This window comes from Delphinus delphis, chromosome 7, assembly GCF_949987515.2.
Source record: "Delphinus delphis chromosome 7, mDelDel1.2, whole genome shotgun sequence".
NCBI lineage: Eukaryota > Metazoa > Chordata > Mammalia > Artiodactyla > Delphinidae > Delphinus > Delphinus delphis.
In genome coordinates, this window is record NC_082689.1 from 5,686,198 (window position 1) to 5,700,197 (window position 14,000).

The 14,000-nt window shown below is 55.0% G+C and overlaps 1 protein-coding gene and 1 long non-coding RNA gene across 5 annotated transcripts in view; one reads left to right on the top strand and one right to left on the bottom strand.

Moving 5' to 3' along the window:
- The window catches only part of SH3BP4 (SH3 domain binding protein 4), a 94,942-nt gene that overhangs the window by 36,138 nt on the left and 44,804 nt on the right, over positions 1 to 14,000 (bottom strand). The window contains exon 1 of one of the 3 annotated variants that reach the window (XM_060015881.1): positions 4,771 to 4,787. The exons of the other annotated variants lie outside the window; for them this stretch is intronic. The gene's annotated coding sequence lies outside the window, so the exon portion shown is untranslated. Of the gene's footprint in view, positions 1 to 4,770; positions 4,788 to 14,000 lie in introns of those variants that run through there. 3 annotated transcript variants of the gene reach the window in all.
- On the top strand, positions 10,191 to 12,411 carry LOC132428279 (uncharacterized). 2 transcript variants are annotated; one of them, XR_009520094.1, is made up of 4 exons: positions 10,191 to 10,274; positions 10,342 to 10,470; positions 11,364 to 11,658; positions 12,204 to 12,411. It is a non-coding gene; the product is annotated as an uncharacterized lncRNA (long non-coding RNA). The 2 variants fall into 2 exon arrangements; XR_011246535.1 differs by having other exon boundaries at positions 10,203 to 10,258.

Below are 14,000 nucleotides of genomic sequence, written 5' to 3' on the forward strand. Positions count from 1 at the left end.
TATAACAACACCAGCCCTTATGTAACTCCGGGAGCTTTACCAAGTTTGGCCATCTGGAAGGACCAGCCCCCAAGAACCATTCTATTTCAAAGTCTCCTCCTATCAGTTATTTGAACCTGTTTTTTTTCCCTCCAAATGAACCTGGGAGTAATTAAGTGATATGTCTTCCCACCTCTTCATTCCTTCAAAAAAGTTACCCCACTGGGTTTTTGTTTCTGTTGGCACAGCAATGGTAAGAAGTGACATCTTTATACTATTGTATCTTTTCTTCCAGAAATATGGTGGGTCTCTGTTTATTTAAAAATGAGTGCCAGGGGGCTTCCCTGGTGGCGCGGTGGTTGGGAGTCTGCCTGCTAGTGCAGGGGATGCGGGTTCAAGCCCTGGTCTGGGAGGATCCCACACGCCGTGGAGCAACTAGGCCCGTGAGCCGCAACTACTGAGCCTGCGCGTCTGGAGCCTGTGCTCCGCAACGAGAGGCCGTGATAGTAAGAGGCCCGCGCACCGCGATGAAGAGTGGCCCCCGCTTGCCACAACTAGAGAAAGCCCTTGCACAGAAACGAAGACCCAACACAGCCCAAAATAAATAAATTAATAAAAAAGAAAAAATGAGTGCCAGGACAGTGTATAGGGACTGGCACACTCTTCCTGTAAAGGGGCAGAGTATAAATTACGCTCTGGGAACCATACGGACTCTGTCAAAACCCCTCAAAAATCCAGGCAGTTCCACAAGTCCAAGCGATTCCACCTCCGAAGTATGTGGATCTGACTTCTGCTCTCTGCTCTCTGCTCCCAGCTGAGCATCTCATCTCTCTCTGGACTCACCTCAGCAGCCTCCCACCTGGTCTCCCTGCTCCTCCGACCCCCAAAACACACCACGAAACCATTCTCCTTAGAGCAGCTGGGCCCCTCAGCAAAGTAAGTCTCTCCAGGGGCATTTCCCTGCAGTCTCGAACCTCCTTATTGGGACTACGTGACTATGGCCCCACCTGCTCTTCCACGGCCCCGTTTCCTTCTAGCGCACTCAGTTTCTGAATTTAACTCATTTCTGTCCCAGGACCCTTGCACCGGCAGTTCCCTCTGGCTGGCAAGCTCTGTCCTGCAAACTTCACTTGCTGACAACTCTTGCCACTCAGGTTGACTCAGGTCAAGGTCACACTTCAGAAGAAACCCACCTGACCACTCACCAACGTAGCCATGCTCAGTCTGACCTTTGTGCCTCACTGTTCCCAAGTGCAAGAGGACCAGAGAGAGAGCTTGCACGTGGGAATCACGTGTGCACACACAGGGCACGGGGGCCCCCAGGCACGGTACACACCCCCACAGAGTTTGTGGTCATGCTGTTTACACTGACCCAGTTCACGCATAAGCCCTGTACTTTTCACCAAGTTCGAGACACACCTGTTTTTTTACACACCACCGTGGTCTGGAATGCTGTGAGTTTCACTGCAGCAAAGAACTAAACTTCCTTGGCTCACAGGTGCTTTACTAAATGAGGTAGTATAGTTTCTTTATAAACCACTAATCACTCCATAAATTCTATCTCCATTGCTAGTTACAACAACTGTGGGTTGTGGGTCGTGAAAGTTCAGTATCACTGTACCTTATTTCCATTTGCTTGAGCTATTTCAGGCCCGACCACGGGGTTCAGGTCAAGCACTTAAGCAAGCATCTTTTGGCTAAAACCTAAAAGCCACCAGGTTGGGGAGAGGACGGCACTGAGAAGTCACATATGGTCACGTTTTTCTAATACCCTCTTGTTATGAGTTGAACTGTGTCCCCCGCAAAGGATACTGAAGTCCTAACTTCCATACCTGCAAATACAACCTTGTTTGGAAACAGGGTCTTTGCGGATGACCACGTTCAGATAAAGTGCTACGGGTGGGCCCTCCTCCAATAGGACAGGTGTCCTCACAAAATGGGGAAATGTGGGCACAGGGTGAAGATGACATGGAGACAGGGAGAAGGCGGCCGTCTGCAAGCCAAGGAGAGAGGCCCGGGACAGCCTCTCCCTCGCGGCCTCAGAAGGAGCCAGCCCTACCGACACCTCAATCCTGGACTTCAGGCCTCCAGAGCCAGGAGGGAATGAATTTCGGTTGTGTTGAGTGACCCAGTTTGTAGCAGTTTGTTCTGGCGGTCTCAGGAAAGTCACACACCCTCCTAGGGGTGTGGACACAGATTCGGCTTCTCAGACCTTCCTTCACTCTCCTTGGCCGGCGTGGCCTCCTGCCCCCAGCGAACTTTTCCCCGGCTTCCTCTCTTTCTGTCACATCTAACAAATGGAACTCCGCGAAGCAAATGAAAGTCAAGACCCCAAAACAGAGTCCCGGCCTCTGCAAAGTGTGGTCTTGCCTCCACACTTCCGGAACACTCTCTCCTACGATCCCAAACTACCTGGCCATCGCCCAACCGCCACTCACCTCACATTCCTGACAGCTGAGTCTGATGCCGGGGGCAATCGGACCTCTATATCCCGAGTGCTACTGTGGGAAATCTTGCTAAGTCACCGCAAGCGCCCCGCAGAGGCATTTCTCGGTGGCAACCAAGTAAGTCGGGGTGTGCAACAAGCTACTCTCACCAAGATTCCGGAGCTCTCCGAACATTTCGACTCACTGAGAACACACTAGAACCATTAGAAAATAGGAGGCCAGTGCCCCCTAAGCTGCGGGGAGAACCGGGGACAGCCCCCTGCCCCGGGCTCCACCGCAGGGGCTCCGAGGCCACGAGATCAGGTTCCTTCTGAGGGGGCCCAACCGGTCTGCAGCAGGACATGAGCCAAAGGAACAAATATTTAGTAACACAGAAAGACACCCAACGTAGTGACAGTGAAGAGGCACAACCCCGACAGAAATTTCCAGCTGCTTAGAAGCCGAGTGGGAAAGCAGCTGAGGGTGACAGATAAGCCTGCAAGGGGCACTCGGGCTCCCCAGGGACATGGAGACGGAGCGGGCAGGGGAGCACAGCTCCGGATACAACAGAGATTCGATGGGACCCGCTGTCCGGAGAAAGGCCGGCTGAGGGAGTGACAGGCCGGCGGGGAGGGCAGAGGCCTGCAGGCCAGACAGCCTGCTGATGGGCATTTAGGGCGTTAATATGTCTTCTGGCACAAGCCGGATCCCACCTTCCCTCATTCCTCGACTTACAAGAATACTGGGAAAACACCAGGGAGGAAAAGGCTGCTTTGGAAACGTTTGTTGTGAGCGGATACAAGCTCATCCTCTCCCCCCAGGCCAACCGTCTCTACAGCCTAGGAGATAAGCAGTTCCTTTCATCCGGCACCACAAAGGGGAGACAATGCAGGTTTGCACGCTCAGCACCTTGCCTCCAGCCTGGATGTGGAAAGGCCCAGCTCTGTTCCCTGAGGCCCTGCTTGGCCTTCTAGCGTTCCTCACCTGATCCTTTATCACCAGAGTCTTCCTCCTCCGACTCCTCCCCTGTAGGCGGGACTAAATTAAGGCTGACAGCATCCTCCAAAGAAGGAAGAAACACAGGGTTTTGGGGCCAGATCAGAGTGTGACCAGCAGCTCCAGCTGTGTGCTCTTGGACAAGTGACTTAACCTCTCTGAGCGTCTATCTGTATCACCTGCAGCAGGAAGAGAGTAAAATCTGGCTCACCAGGTGAGCGCATAGGAGGCGCTCAGTAAGGACCATTCCTCGTCATCGTGCCTGGAGATGGAACGCCGGCCGGCCCAGCACTGATGTCCCCAAAGAGGGATGTACCAGGGACTCGAACCAACTTACAAAGTCTCCTGCACACCACAAAGTCTCTGCATTTTCACTTGGAGGCGTTGGCATTTACTCAAAACCCAGGTCACCACCCGCTCACCTTCGATGACCTCCCCTTCATCCCTGGTGGAAGCCCTCAGATGGGCGTAACTTAACTTCCTGGGGCCTCCACTTCCTTGTCTATAACTTGGGGAAAATTACACTCTTGACCTCTTCAGAGCATGTGGATAAAATCTGCTGGTTCATGCCGCGTGCTTAGGGAAGAGCCGGCACACAGCTCTCCCCAAGGCAGGGTTTCCTGCTCTTGGTGCCAGAAACACTCTGGGTGGGACCGTGCTCTGCGGGGGACCGCCCTGCCCACTGCAGGATGCCTGGCAGCACCCCTGGCCTCCACCCGCCAGAAGCTCGGGGCATCCCCACTCCCAGACAACCCAAATGTCTCCAGGCACTGCCAAGTGTCCCCCAATATCGCCCCTCTGATAACCACTGTCCTCAGTGAGGGCTATTGTTATTAATGTTATTTATCCTCTTCCTTTACCTTTAAGTCTGAGCCCCGCTGGTGTGTTGACACCTCTTCTCTCTGGCTCCCTTCCATTTCCAATCTCCACCTCCCACGCTCCACCCCATGGTCACACCCGGCACCCCTGCACCCCAAAGGGCTCCTCTTAACAGTTTCCCCACCCTGGATGCCAATGCCAACCACCTGGAGAGGCTTTTGAATAACACGGTCCCACCCTGGAGATTCAGCAGTATTTTTAAAAAGCTCTTCCGGAATTCTAATGCACACACAGGGCAGAGAATCACTGTGCAGCCCGGACTCACTCACCAGCCACCAAAGAACCTACAGCAGTCCTTTCACTTAGAACCCAGGCCCCATTGCCTCAACTTCAAATGGTGGTCCGAGGTGCCCCCCGACCTCTTGGAAAAAAGCCCACTTGTTCAACGCCCTGCTTCATTCCCACCCAACCCCCAGCTACAAGGGTCCCGAAGGCCAGCTAACAGGTCCCCTCCCCAAATTCGGCACACTCAGCTCGGCATGCTACTCACCTTACCTGGAAGGTTCCCTCTGGCTCCTCTAACCCTGGCCAAACCCATCTACCCTTCAACAAATCCTTCCCGGACGGCTCTGCTGTCACTGATCCCACACCTCCACCCATCACAAAACCACCCAAGGGCAGTTTCTGGGTCTTACACACAAGGTCCTGGGTCAACACACCCAGGGAACTAAAGTCCTGGAGGCAAGTTCTGCAGACATACACGAGGCACAGACACAGGGACGCTCCAGAGGGATGACTCATCCCCACAGGGCACAAGCCCGTGACGTAAGCTCTGCGAATCCATGGGCCGCTGTGCCCTAGAAAACATTTGACCTTGAAGGGATCAACATGTGTTTTTATTTTTAAAAATTAATTAATTAATTTATTTTTGGCTGTGTTGGGTCTTCGTTTCCGCGAGGGCTTTCTCTAGTTGCGGCAAGCGGGGGCCACTCCTCATGGCGGTGCGCGGGCCTCTCACTGCGGTGGCCTCTCCTGCTGCGGAGCACAGGCTCCAGACGCGCAGGCTCAGTAGTTGTGGCTCACGGGCCTAGTTGCTCCGCGGCATGTGGGACATTCCCAGACCTGGGCTCGAACCCGTGTCCCCTGCACTGGCAGGCAGATTCTCAACCACTGCACCACCAGGGAAGCCCTCCACATGTGTTTTCACAGGTAAGTGACGGCTGGAGGCCAGACAGAGGGCCCAGTACGGAGCAGCCTGATGTGGCCTCAGGAATGCCAGGACCTCTTCATGGCCTTCAACCCCAATTCGTGGTGTCAGTGTTGCTGCCTCCAGAACAGATCCAACCGCATTTCGCTGGGCGTCGAGTCTGAACTGAAGCAGATGACAGGAATACCAAGCACCTGGGAGAACTCCCCGCATCAGAAGGGCCCCGGGAGCATCGAGGTTTTATTTTTAGAAGCAGGACACATTCTTCAAAGAAAATCTTTGCAGAAACCTTGAGCCAGAACTAGGTAAATACGAAGCAGCTCTGTCAGAAGGGCGGAAAGGGGAGGCGTGAGAACAGGTCTGGGGAGGAGACGGGTCCACCCGCTAGCCCACCTGCTGCCTGCCCAGCCCCATCACTTCCTACCCCAGATGGAGGAATCATTCACTGACCATCCACCTGCACGAAGGGCAGCATGAACACTTTACATGCACCAGACATAGCCATTCCACCCCAGGCACACGCACTCAAGGGAAAAGGAAGTGGATGTCCACAGAAGGGCTCGCGTACAGATGTTTGGACTGGATTCATTTTTCATAATGGCCCCAAACTGGAAACAACAGTGACGTCCAGCAATAGGATAAAATAAACCAACGGCGGCACATTCATACGGCACCACCGATAGGAAATACACGTCCACGCCACACCGAGGTGGCCCACAGCCATGAAGGTGAACACGGAAGCCAAACCCAGGAGCACGCGTCTTATAGGATGTATGAGAACAGGCAGGTGGACCCTCAGACGTCAGCAAGAGTGGATGGCAGGAGGAGGCGGGGCCAGAGGGGGAGGGGCACAGGGAGCCACTGGGTGATGGGAACGCAGCTTGAAGGAGTGTGGGTGACGCAGGCGTCAAACCTCAAGGATGTATGACGTATGGAAGTGCAACGATGACATGACACGCCTTTCAGAGTATAAAGAAGTATAAAGAAGCAACCGAAGCAGAAACGTGGGGTTTCTGCCTGCAGTTCGGGAGCTAATCACAGAGCTGGGCTGAGAACCAGGCCTCCGGGGAGCCTCCACGGACTGGAGGGTTTCACTGCGCCGGACGGAATTGTCTGGCATCACCTGCGGCCGAAGCCCCAAGCCTGGCCCCCACGTGCCTACACGCACCAGGGTCTTCGATGACCTGTTTCCCATCCACACAGACAAAGGCCTACCTGACCGCCCCTCCCCCTCCCTCCCCCTCCCCACGTGGCCGCTCTGAGTCCCCAGGGGCCCCCGGGATGTGCTGTGCTGGCTAACACCTCGCCAAGGTGCCCTGGGGTCAGCGAGGCCTCGGACGGGCTGGTTCCCAAGCTGCTGTAACAAGTCACCCCAAATTTGCTGGCTTAAAACAAAGAAACCGTTCTCTCCCACCTCTGGATGCTGGAGGTCTGCAGTCAAGGTCTCTGCAGGGCCCTGCGCCCAAAGGCTCGGGAAGAATGGGATCCAGGCCTCTCTCCTGGCTCGTGGCGTCACAGGCAAGCCTTGTCTTTCCTTGGCTTGCAGGTGCCCCCAAATCTGCCTCCATCTCACGTGGCCTTCTGCCCTGTGTCTCCACGTGGCTGTCTTCTGAGGACACCAGTCATGGGATTAGGGTCCACTCACTTTGACTAAGCCAGTTACATCTGCAAAGGCCCTATTTCCACAAAAGGTCACATTCCGAGGTGCCAGTAGACGTGACCTTCCGGGGACACGATAGCACTTGGACATCGAGTAACAAGGGAAGGCAGGTCGGGGGAAGGCCAGGCAAGAGGCAGGCGGCGGGCTGGTTCCTGCCCAGAGCAGCCCCGCGGGGACTTCGGCCCAGCCGGCCGGGCAGGTGAGACCTGAGCCCTTGTGAGAGCGGCCTGGGACTTTGTGGGACGCTGGCTGGGAGTTAAGGGAACGTCCCTCTTGTCTAGTGAAGTGGTCACAATCCCAGTCAGACGCAGAGGTGTCAACCCCTTTGGGGCCTTCTTTACCTAAGACATGCACATAAGGGAATCCAGTAACAATACGGGTGAAAACTTGGCAGGTAACTTGGGTTTCACCCTCAGCTCCAGTTAAAAGAACTTCAAGGAGCACGTTCTTAACTGTTACGCTTCTCACCGGGGCAAACAGAGCCTACTCCGATGACAGACTGTCTGGCGAAGATGCTGGGTCAGTCGCTGCGTCAGTCACTAAACTTCGCCGTACCGCGGGGGCCCGCGGGACCCGTGGGCAGGTGCAGGGACGTTCCCGTCCCCTGTGTGCCCATGCTAGGGCAAACAGGGAGCCTGCCAGAGTCTGAGGGACGTCCCAAGTCCTTAAAGCAATAGGCTGCCCTCTGCCAACACCACATCTGTGGTCACCAGCCCTGGCACCCCGGGCTCCCCTACAACAGGACCTAATCGCGTGACTCTAACTGCTCATTTAGTTGTGTGTCTCTCCAACCAGGCCGTGAGCTCGAGATCAGCAAGGACCTCCAGCGTCCCTGGCACACAGCAACAACCTCTCAATGAGTAGCACTTACACCAACCAAGGGCTTACAGGTTGCTCCAATCTCACAGTATATGAACGGGGCGGCTTCTCCAAAGCAAGATTTCTTATGTTCATAGCCTTCTTCACGTCTGTCCTGAAAACCTGAAGGTTATCAGAAGTGGAGTCCTTTTTTTTTTTTTTTTTGCGGTACGCGGGCCTCTCCCGTTGCGGAGCACAGGCTCCGGACGCGCAGGCTCAGCGGCCATGGCTCACGGGCCCAGCCGCTCCGCGGCATGTGGGATCTTCCCGGACCAGGGCACGAACCCGTGTCCCCTGCATCGGCAGGCGGACTCTCAACCACTGTGCCACCAGGGAAGCCCAGTGGAGTCCTCTTTAATTTAAGTCACTACAGGGGTGCTAAGCACTTGTCATGCACCTTGTTAGCTGCTACAAGAACACAAGGAAAAGCAAGACCACCCTGCTCTTAGCAGGCTCGCGGAAATGATGAAGACACAGACGTGAACTACAACAGAAACCATAATACAGGTAAAACAGCCAACCCCATCCACTGCTGTCAGCTGAATGGTGTCCCCCCAAAAAAGATATGCTCGAATCCTAAATCACGGACAAGCCCTAAATCAATCACTGGTGTCCCTATAAGACACTGGGATACAGAGACACAGACACACAGAGAGAAGATGGCCACGTGACGATGGAGACAGAGATGGAAGTGACGCAGCTCAAGCCAGAGGGCGTCAAGATGATGCGTAAGCGACCAGAGCTGGAAGGAGGCCAGGAGGAGTCCTCCTTGAGCCCTCAGGGGGAACCTGCAGACATCTTGACTTCAGACTTGCAGCCTCCAGATTGGAGAGGATCCATTTCTGTTGTTCCAAGCCATGCAGTTTATGGTCATTTGTTATGCAGCCCTGGGAAACTACAGGTAGACCTCCGAGATAACACAGGTTCGGTTCCAGACCACTGCAATAAAGCACATATCAAGATAAAGCGAGTCACATGAATTTTTGGTTTCCTGGTGCACAGAAAAGTTACTCTACACCTGTACTGTAGTCTACTGACTGTGCAACAGCATTGCCTAAAAAATGTGCAGGGGCTTCCCTGGTGGCGCAGCGGTTAGGAATCCGCCTGCCAATGCAGGGGACATGGGTTCAAGCCCTGGTTCGGGAAGACCCACATGTCGCGGAGCAACTAAGCCCGTGAGCCACAACTACTGAGCCTGCGCTCTAGAGCCCACGCGGCACAACTACCGAAGCCCGTGTGCCTAGAGCCCATGTTCCGCTCCAAGAAAAGCCAACGCAATGAGAAGCCTGTGCACCGCAACGAAGAGCAGCCCCTGCTCGCCACGAGAGAAAGCCCGTGTGCAGCCACGAAGACCCAACGCAGCCAAAAATAAAATAAATAGAATAAGTACGTGTATTAAAAAATAAAAATAAATTAAAAAATGTGCAGGCCTTTATTAAAAAAATACTTTATTGCTAAAAAATGTTAACCATCATCTGAGCCTTCAGTGAACCGTGTTTTTGCCACAGTCACATCAAAGATCACTGATCATGGCTCCCCAGCACAAATACAATAGTTATTATGTGAAATAGTTAAATAAATATTTATTTTAAAAAGTAACAAAAAGTTTGAAATAGTTGAAGAATTACTGACACGTGACTCAGAGACACAGAGTGAGGAACTTTCGCTGGAAAAAGGACGCCAACAGACTTGCTCGATGTGCGGTCGTCACAAACATTCAATTTGTTAAAAAAAAAGTATCTGCGAAGTGCAATAAAACGAGGTGTGCCTGTCGCCCCGCCCTACCCCCACAGCGTTTGTTGCTCGTGTGTCAGGCACTATTCTAAGTGCTTCTTAGAATCAGGCACTGATTTACATGTCACAGCCACCCCATGACACAGACCGTTGATCATTCCCTCCAACCACAGTCGAGAAAACCGAGGTGCAGAGAAGCTAGGTCACTGGTCCAACGTTTCCCAGCTGGGTGGCCGCAGGGCCTGCTGCGTGAGCCCGAGGCTGGTGTGAGCCCAGCACAAAGATGGCAGGGTTGGAGCAGCTCCTTTCTAGACCATTCTGAGACCACCAGCTGCTCCTCCCCTGTCCGCTGGGCCAACAGCAGCCCGGCTCCTGGAGACCAGAGCAGGACCCCCAAGCTGGGCTGCTGGGCAGAGCTAGCAGGATAGTCTAAGTGTCTGCTCTGTGGTTTTGTTCTGTTTTTGTCATCAATGCATAAATTAACAAACCTGGCGTGAAATCACTCCCTGTTTTTCTGCAGAGCCTCTGCTACAAGTCTGTACCAGGCAGAGATGAAATGGAATCCAACCGACCTGACAGGTTTCCTGCGGGGAGGGTGAGTTCACCAGAGGCCCTGGAATCCAGGTCCCTGGCCTTTTGATAATCAGCTAATTTCCTTCCAGTTCTGAGGATGACACAGGAGAGGCGCTTGGCCAGGGAGAAAGTGTGACCTGGTTCCAGAGGGCAGTCGGAGAAGCTTTCCTTTTGCCTCCAACTAAGAAGTGCCCGGGGATGATTATTTTATACAGAGGGTAAGAAAAAGGATCAGGGGAAGAAAGAAATGACCCACAGTAGAAAGGGGCTTCTCCTCAACCGTTCCGTCCTCTGCTTTGTTTTGTCACCATTCATACCCAGCCGTCTAGCGGCATCTTCTCCCTGCTGCCACCCCTCCCCCATCCTTCCTCCTCCTCCTGGTCCGCAGGAAGGCTGTGCCCTCTGTCACCCAGAGCCTCGGCTGGGATCAGAGCCCCGGGCAGCACCGGCAGCTGGCTCGAGCCCAGGGCTCATTTCTGCATGGCCCCTGAGCTGCTGCTCTCCTCCCCTCACCTCCCCCGAGGCGGCTCCTGCCCCAAGCCTTGGACACACTGCTCCCATTGGGGTTGGTGACGAGGCCACCAGAGCCCCAGGTCCTGAGGGCATTTTCCTACGTGCGTCTCACCGGGCCGCTTTCTAACCACTGACCTCTCCATGGCCTCCCAGGGTGACGGCCCTCTCCTTCTTCTCTGAGCTGGCCTTTGAGGCTTGTCTTGCAGGTGTCTCCCCAGCACCTGCATGGCTGGTCCTTCCCCCTTCCTTCCGAGATTTCCCCTCCTCTGTCTGCCTTCAAGTGTCCAATGTCCTTGTCCTTCTGCTCTTGTCGCTTGCAGCATTCTCCTTAGGGGGCCGAGCCACCCCAGGGAACAGGGCGGGGATGGGACCACCTAGTCCCTGCTGATGCCCAAAGCCTGGTCTGCCTGGCAGCCCTGTCTCTGCAGCACCTCCCACATGCCCTCAGGATGGCGACCTCAGGGCCAGCATGCCTGTCTCATCTTCCCCCACCCGAGCCTGCCCCATTTCCCGCATCCCCATTCCAACAAAAGCACCGCCCACCTCCCCCGAACCAGTCCGTTCTCTAGTTGAAACAGGAATTCTTTTTTCTGGAAAGCATCGTTTCTCAACCTTGGCACTACTGACATTTGGGGCCGGATCATGTTTTGCTGTGGGACCCGTCCTGTGCACGGCACGTGGCCAGCAGCACACCTGCCTCCACCTCCCAGATGCCAGGAGCTGCCCCCAGCCTCAGCTGTGACAAGCAAAAATGTCTCCAGACGCTGCCAATGTCCCGTGGGGACACCACTGCTGCAAAGGGCCAGACAGGGAAGATCGTGGGCTTCGTGGGCCACTTGGCCTCAACTCCAGCCACTCAGCTCTGCCCCTGAAAGGCAAAGACGGCCAAGACGGTGAGTGCGCATGGCTGGGTCCCGATCAAACCTTACTGACAAAAGCAGGGTGCATGCAGGATTTGGTCCTGAGGCCACAAGCCACTGGCCCCTACTCCGGGCGTCACCTGCTCTCTGGCCGGCTCCCATCCCCTCCGTGCCTTCTTTGGGGCACTACCCATGCCTCACCTGGACACCCACGTCCTTCAAGTTGCCTGCCACCTGGACCCCCTACTCAATTACTCAGGTACGAGCCCACCCTGACCCTATAAAAACAGAAATCGTTTGAATCCTAACTAGGAAGGTAACACCCTTTATCGTGGGCCAGGCCCTGTGCCACAGGCTTTATCAACTAATTTAAATCTCCAAAGCGGATCCGGTGAGTAGAGATAACGAAGCAGATGTGGAGAACTAACTTGTCCCAGGACACACAGATACCGCGTGGACCCCACACCTTCATCCTACCTGGATCCCACGTGGACAATTCGCTGCTGTCACTGCCCGACACTGCCCCCCCACGGTGCCCTCCTCCCCCATCTCCTGTCTCAGCCCCTCTGGGTCCACAGGCAGGGCCACGGGACCGAGGGGTGGCGCTGGAGGCCCGCGGCAGCACAGACCAACACTCGCATCCTTGGACGGACGGGCTCATGCCCTCCTGGGGACACGGGCCCAGCAGATATCCAGGCCGGCAGCCGCGGGCAGCATCTCAGAGTGAGACCCATGGTTCTCAGCAACCGGTGGTCCTGGCTACCTCTGTCCAGCTGGTTTCCTTTCTGGGAGGTTTGTATTACACTTAAAAATCATTAAAAATGGAAAAGAATATACTTTGTTTCCCATAAAAATGCTAAGCCAGAGGTTTCTGGTTGATCTCTTCTTTATCAAAACCTAGGAATGTCAGGTACAGTACTCCCGAAGCAGCAAGTCGTCCTTATGAGGTTTTCTGAACGTGCCCAGGCCCAAAGGAAAAGAAACAAGAAAAGAAACGAAGCAGCAGCTCCCTATGGGAAGAAAGCAGGAAGAGATGGGGGCGGGGGCGAGCCTGAGCCCCCCCCACATGCCGTCCTTTCTCTGTTTCGCGCCCCCCGCAGTTAGAGAGCAGGCTCCCAGCACAGCTTCCCAGTACAGAGAGGGCAGCTTTCTCGGGTGCCCCCGCTCGGCCAGCCCAGGACAGGATTAGGGTCAGAGCCAGAGGGCTGGAGCCGGACAGCGGCAGGGACTCTACCCACTCCCCACCCATCCACCCGGAGGTCAAAACCCCTCCCTCGCAGGATACAGGCTCCTGGGCCCACCTTGAGGTTCTCGCTGGGTAGGGACAAACAGGCTGAGCTGTCACTCAGATTAGCACCATTTGAGTTGAGTTTAGTAAAGGGACAATGACAGCAAGGTGGGAGGTTGCAGGAATGCCCTAGGGTAGTGGCAGCAGGGGGGTGGTGGAGGGGGAGGAAGGTACTGGAATCTGGGGAGACAGGGAAGGGCTGCTCCAACCTCCCCACCCCCCGCCCGCCTTTCTACTGGAGGCAAGGGAGCCCACCTGATGCACTGATTTCAGATGAACCCCTCGGGCCAACACCCCCACTCCCCCGCAGGTGTGGAAAGAGCACGAGGGGCAGCCCCAAGGCAGTCACCGCATGCGAGGCCCAGGAGGCTGCTTTCTCGCAACAAGTCTCCCTGCGGTCCTGATGCAGGCGACCGAGGGGCCACATCTGGAGAGACGCCTGGCCTGATGCCCCTCACTCAGTAAAGCAGCCCTTCCCGGCACTGCCGTGTTAGCTCACAGATGGGTGAATCCACAGGACCTGCCACCGCATGACAGTGACCCAAGCCAGTCCATGCCAAGGGCGACTTCAAGTCCAGGGCAAGCCCTGGCTCTTGGAGACCCATAAGATGCCAGGGACAGGCGTGCAGGTGGAGGGACAGGGCTGGTGGGGGCAGGGAGCCGGAGTCTAAAACTAGGGTCTCGACAAGAACTTGGAAATGAGAGAAGATGGCTCTTAAAATTAAGTCAGAACATCACAGGGCGATGGATCCTAGCAGCGCTATTCACAACAGCCCAAAGGGAGAAACAACGCGAGCATCCGGTGACAGATGAACAGACCCACACAGCGGGGTCCCTCCATACGGTGAATATCACTCAGTGCGAAAAGGAAGGACGTTCTGACACATGCCGCAATGTGGGTGAACCTTGAACACACTACGCTAAATGGAAGAAGACAGTCACAAAAAGTCACGTATTGTACGGTCCCGCTTATAAGAAATACCCGGAAGAGGTAAATCAAGAGAGACAGAAAGCAGGTCAGTGGCTGCCAGCAGCGATGGGAGGGATGCCCCGTGGCTGTTCCCAGGTCTCCTGTTGGGTTGATAAA